Source organism: Asparagus officinalis, chromosome 4 (assembly GCF_001876935.1).
Source record: "Asparagus officinalis chromosome 4, Aspof.V1, whole genome shotgun sequence".
Lineage (NCBI taxonomy): Eukaryota > Viridiplantae > Streptophyta > Magnoliopsida > Asparagales > Asparagaceae > Asparagus > Asparagus officinalis.
In genome coordinates this window covers 81,869,271-81,875,628 of record NC_033797.1, presented here as the reverse complement: position 1 = coordinate 81,875,628, position 6,358 = coordinate 81,869,271, and positions in this window count along the sequence as shown.

Here is a 6,358-nt window from a genome sequence, read left to right as displayed (position 1 = left end):
TTGGCTAGGCTGTTAGATGAGGAACGTAAAGTTCCTTATTATCCTTTTCTGGTTTATCTATTTTATACCAACTTATCTGTGTCATCCTCTGCTGATGGTCTTCAGACCATTAGTACATCTGTTAAAAATATTGCTATTTCTTTTTCTGCCAACGAACTTGCGGGAATTCTTAAAATCCCGACAGGTGATGTTGAGCTTATGTCTATTGAGCATGATGATCCAGCTGTGAACAACCTCTTGTTTAAACCTGGTTGTACTTATCCGATGAACAATAATTCTCTTAATCCCAATGCCAAACTTATTGCTAGAATTATTGCTCAAAATCTGATTCCTAAAACCGGTAGTTTTGATTATTTTGCTTCTGATAAGATCAATGTTGTATATGCCATTTTTACTAAAATAAAAGTAAATTGGGCAAACGTTTTTCTCAAAAACATGGCATCTAAGCATTTCTAATTACTACCCTTTGGCTCCTTCATCACCCTTATCCTTTAACACTTCGGTGTTGATCTCACTCATGAACCCAAAGTTGAACCCAAGTAGGACTTTTTTGATAGAGTCTCTCTTTCTTGTATGTAGCTGTCAGACTCTTTATCTGATCCCACTGTTCCATTATCTTCCCGTTCTCAATCTAGAGCTTCCTCTTCCACTTCTGATATCTGTGCCCGTTTGGATCGCCTTGAGACTCAGGTCTCAACTATCCAGAGGGATGTCAGAATTATTCTATCTTACCAGCGTCAGTCTCTCGGAATTCCGGATCCCTCTTCCAATTCTGAGTCTGGTTCTAAGGAGGACCCTACTGGTGGATCTGATTCTGTCTCTGATGATAAATCTGCACCTAGCTCTGGTCCTGCTTCTGGTGATGATGGTGGTGATTGACTTTGATGCTTATTGTGTTTACTGGATTTTGTGCTTATGGTGGAGATTGTTTCTTTGCTTATGGTGATGTTTTATTTTGAGTTGTAGAACTTGATACTTATGTTTTTAGTTTGAGTTGTAATAACTCTATGCTTGTGTGGAAAACTATGTGACTTTGTGAAACATTTTATGTATGGTTTGTAGTTTTGTGGAACAAACTATGTTCATGGAAAACTATGTAGTTTCTGATGTTTAAGTGATGATTTGTGATTTATTGTGTTAGTTTATCTTTTCTATGAACTATGCATGGTGAAAACAATTTTCATGCTTTGTTTGTGAAAAATATGTTGCTAATGATGAGTTCTTTGGATTATATATTGTTTATGGATGGATAATTATTGTTTAGCTCCTATATATGCTCTTTAGATGTCATTTATGCAATTTGACAAGGGGAGATTTTGGCAATTCACTTGGCTTTTTATCTGTGCTTATATGCAGGGGGAGCGTTGCTCCTATTTTTTTATTTTATTTTTTTCCTTTTTGATGTTGTCAAAGGGGGAGAAAATCCACATATGGTTTATTTATTATGGTTTATTTATTCATGTTCATGTATGGTTTATTCATATTGTATACATGATTGGTTTATATGTGGCTTATCAGTATATATTTCATATTAATGTATAAATTGTTTGTCGTCATAAAAAATGGGGAGATTATTGACCCTATAGTTTTGATAATGATTTGTCAAACAATTTATCGCTAATATATTCTCTAGTTTTGTGTTTATGTTTCTCTTTACAGGTATTTCAACACACGACAATCAAGCGTTAAAGATTCAAGTGCATATGTGTGGATTTACCTAGGTATAAGTTCAATTTACTTACATATATTGTATGTTTATATCTAAGCTCAATATATATACACTTAACACGATTTTTTTGACGTTTTCTACCAAATAAATGATTTTTCATCAAACGTCGTTACAATATCTTTTATCTCATGTTTACAGCTCTTTCATACTCTATTATATATATATAATGTATGCATGAGTCATATCAAAATTTTTATATTCGTAAAATACAGGTTTTACGAACACATTTCAAAAACAGTGTGTTTTTGCAAACAAAAATTAATTTTCCAAAAATTCCTTTTCCAAAAATTCATTTTCTAACATGTTCATTTTATCATTTAGAAACTTTTCCCAAAGTTTTATTATTTTTGGAATTGATTTGCTACTTTTAAAGAATTTTCAAAATCAGCCAAAACAGGTTTTTTAGCATGTATCAGACTGCGGTCGACCGCCAGTGGTAATTTTTCTTAGCACTGCTTTTGTGTGCTCGCGGTCGACCGTGAAAACATCCAGAGACTTTCATGGTCAACCGCCGCGGTCGACCGCCAGCTTTAAATTTTCAAACTCTGTATTTTTGAGCTTTGCGGTCGACCGCACGGGTCGACCGCCGAACTGTCAGATCACTCCAACGGCTAGTTTTTTTACAGCTATTCTTTGTGGGCTTTTTGGTCAATCTAAGTGAGTTTTTACTGATGTAGTAGGTTGTTATAAATACCCTACTGCATTCAACACTTGAACTATCCAAGAGAATTGATTACTTAAGTTTATAAAGTGTTTAAGAGCTGTTTAAGCTGATTTCATCAGTTTGTTTTAAAAGAAGTTTTTTCCTACAACAAGAAGTGGTTTTCAAATCCTATTGGGATCATCATGTACTGTTCTTCTTGTTTGAGAAGTTTTCTAAACTCTTATATAGCTTACTATTCCATTTTTATTTCATTAGCTATATTTATTGAGTTGTATTATTTTCATTCACTGATTATCACACACACATATTTGAGATTAATATTTTCATACTATATAGTGTTGGTTGTGGTGTGTGATTTAGTGAGTGTGAGCTTCATTGTGTTCTCACTTGTTATTCGAGAACAAACCATTATATTTAATCTTTATTTGTGAGTATCACTTGTAATACACTTGTATAACGAGAGGAGTGTGAGGCGAGAGACGGGGTCGAATCCAATAGGAGTGGCGTCGGTTGACGAACCTAGGGAGAGGTTGTAACCGAGCACTTGAGGAGGAGGACACGGGCTAGGTTCCTACACTTAGTGTGTAAAGTGTGATTGATTAGTGATTGTGTAGTGTGAGAGTTTTCGGTGAACTTGTAAACCAAGTGTGTAGATGTTCCGGCTTCCAAACCGGATTGTGATAGTGGATATCTCCACGAGGTGAGGAGCGGGGACATAGGTCATGGTGACCGAACCTCGTAAACATATCGTGTGTTTGTGTTTTGCTTGGCTTATATATTATTTGTGCATATTCTCATTGTTCTTATTCATATCTATCTCATATCATTCTTGTAAGAACAAATTGATCAACATATTCTTTTTAATTAGCTTTTAATTGGGATTAGATTAGCATAAGACCCTAATCACCCCCCCTCTAGGGTCTAACAAGGGCAACATGAAAGGATAGGATCTGGATCTCAAGAGGTAGTACGGCCTCGCAGCCGTGTACCAATGAGTAAGGCGTAGTGCCGGTCGGCGTACGGACCATCGTGCGATACGCCCTCAAGCTCTCGCCAAGCTTCTCATTCCAATCGAGTTTGCAATTGGATGTCAGCTTGGTTAGGATTTTGTCGATCGTGTTGTTGAAGGCCTCAGCTAGACCGTTTGCCAAAGGATTATAAGCTGTAGAGGCAATGTTCTATATTCTAAACATGTCACAGAACCGGGTGAATGCATGATCGAAAAACTACATGCCGTTTTCATGAATGATTCGCCTTAGAATGTCGTATCGGGTGATGTTTGATGAATCTGATTACGTCATTAGTTTCTACTTCCCTTAAGGGAACAACTTTTGGCCACTTCAAGAAGTAATCGGTTATCGCTAGTATGAAGCGATGACCTCTTGCTGATGGTGGAGATATTGGTCCGACAATATCCATCCTCTATGATTCGAATGGCCATGAAGTCGCTGTCGGGTGTAGGTCTTCAGGCGGCCGGTGCATGTAATTGGCATGGATTTGGCAAGCTTGGTAGCACCTTGCATACGCGACTGCATCGCTGACCATCTCGGGCCAATAATAGCCTATCCTTCTCAGGCGATCCCATAGCTTAGGACCAGGCTGATAGGCCCCACAAATACCGTTATGGGGTCCATGCAAGGCTTCCTGAGCTTCTGTCATTAAAAGATATTAGAGTAGCATGCCATCATACGACCTACGATACAATGTCTTAGTAGCGGAGTCGTATTAGAACCTAGCGGCGCGCCTACGAATTGACTATCATTCTCTAACATCTTCGGGTAGTATACCGTATAAGACATAATCGATGATCGGGAAATGACAATCTTTTGGGTCAGGTTGGCTCGGGGCTTGATGAGTGGTGTTCACTTCCAGAGCATCTTTTGGCCGAAAGAGTCATCGGCTCGCTACAATGACATGTTGAGTCATCCCTAGCAACTGGGCCTAAGGACGCGAGGGCGTCTGCGTGCGTGTTCTTAGAACGAAGTACATGCTCAATGCGAAAGCTTTTGAATGATTCACCTAGTTTGATAGCTGTTTTGTGAAGCGGGATCAGATCGTTATTTCTAACTTTATACTCTCCCGTCATCTGTTTGATGATGAGCTGAGAGTCACCATAGGCCTCGAGGTGCTTTATCCCCATTTCCCTAGCCAGTCCGAGTCTAATGAGCAGTGCATTGTTCTCAGCCATGTTGTTAGTGCACGGCTCCGTCAGAGAAAAGATCTAGGGTAATACATGGTTTTGTGGGGAGTTCAAGACCACCCCTACTCCCGTAATGATAGACCCGCTTGCGCCTACGCGAGAAGCGCCATCGAAGAACAATTGCTAAACTTCCCCGGGAGAGATTGTGTTGACCTCGGGGGTCTCATCCGGTAGATCTTTGAACAAGTCCGTTCTCTTCTCCAGTGGATGACTGACCATAAGGTCGCAGATGGCTTGCCCATTGACCGACTTTTGTAATATATAGTGGATATCATATTGAGAAAGAAGGAGTGCCCATCTAGCCAGTCGCTAGTTTAAGGCTCTGGGTTGTGTCATGAAGACCCGGATGGGATTTAATCGAGAAATGACATGGATGGTTTGGCCAACCAGGTAGTGACGCATCTTTTGGATGGCGAATACCAAGGCTAGGCATTCCTTTTCAACCATAGGGTACCATTGTTCGGCTCCCTACAAAGTCCTGCTTAGATAGTAGATGCCTTGCTCATGGCCAGCATCGTTGTTTTGCGCCAGAAGAGCACCAAGGGAATGCTCCATGACCAGTATATTGATAAGGAATGGCTTCCCTGAGATCGGAGCTGCCAAGACAGGTGGGTTAGAGAGATAAGCTTTGATCTCGTCGAATGCTCATTGGCATGGCTCGTCCCATATGAAGGACACGCCCTTCTTCATTAATTTGGAGAAGGGTTGACACTTACCCAAAAGATTTGAGATGAACCTTCGGATGTAAGCCAACCGTCCTTGGAGAGCCCTTAATTCCTTGAGATTCCGTGGCGCCTGAAGCTCTTGGATGGCCCGTACCTTATCGGGGTCGATACGAATTCCTTTCGTTATGATGACGAATCCAAGGAATTTCCCGCTAAACATCCCTAAGAATGATTTCGTGGGATTCATCTTGAGTTGATGAGATCACATGAGCTCGAACATTACTCTTTGATCTTGGAGGTGGTCGTCTTTGCTATGCCTTTTCACGACCAGATCGTCTACGTAGCATTCGACTATTTTGCGTAGATAGTCCCGAAATATCATGCTCATGGCATGCTGATAGGTTGTACTGGCATTTTTGAGTCTGAAAGGCATAACCGTGTAGCAATACACCCCCATTAGAGTCCAGAATAAGGTATGTTTCTCGTCCTCAGGGTGCATCTTGATTTGATTATACCTTGAGAGCCTGTCCATAAAGGACATTCTCTCAAACTCACACGTGTTATCAATGATGACATCTATGATAGGTAGAGGAAATTTGTCCTTTAGGCATGCTGCGTTGAGGTTTCTGAAGTCGATGCAGATGCGGATCTTGCCATTCTTTTTCAGGACCGGAATAATGTTAGCTACCCACTCAAGGTGTTGTTTCTCTCTGATGAAGCCGGATTCGATTAGCTTTTTCACTTCGACTTTGATTGACTCCATGATTTGTGGATAAAATTGTCTTTGCTGTTGTTTGACAGGTTTAGCGTCCGAGCCGATGTTGAGGTGATGCATGGCGATCTGAGGATCGAGGCCGGACATGTCCTCATAATTCCATGCGAATACATCTATATATTCCCGTATGAGGGATATGAGATCTTCTTTTTCTTGAGGAGGTAAGCTACAGCTGATGAATATAGGCTTGGTGTTAGCCTCATCGCCCATGTTTATGTGGAGGATTTTATCCTCGGTAGGCGGTTCGTGCTGCTCGAAGCGACTGTTCCATTGAGCATTAATATGATGGTCCCATGCCACATCGTTAAGTGGGACCTACTTGTCC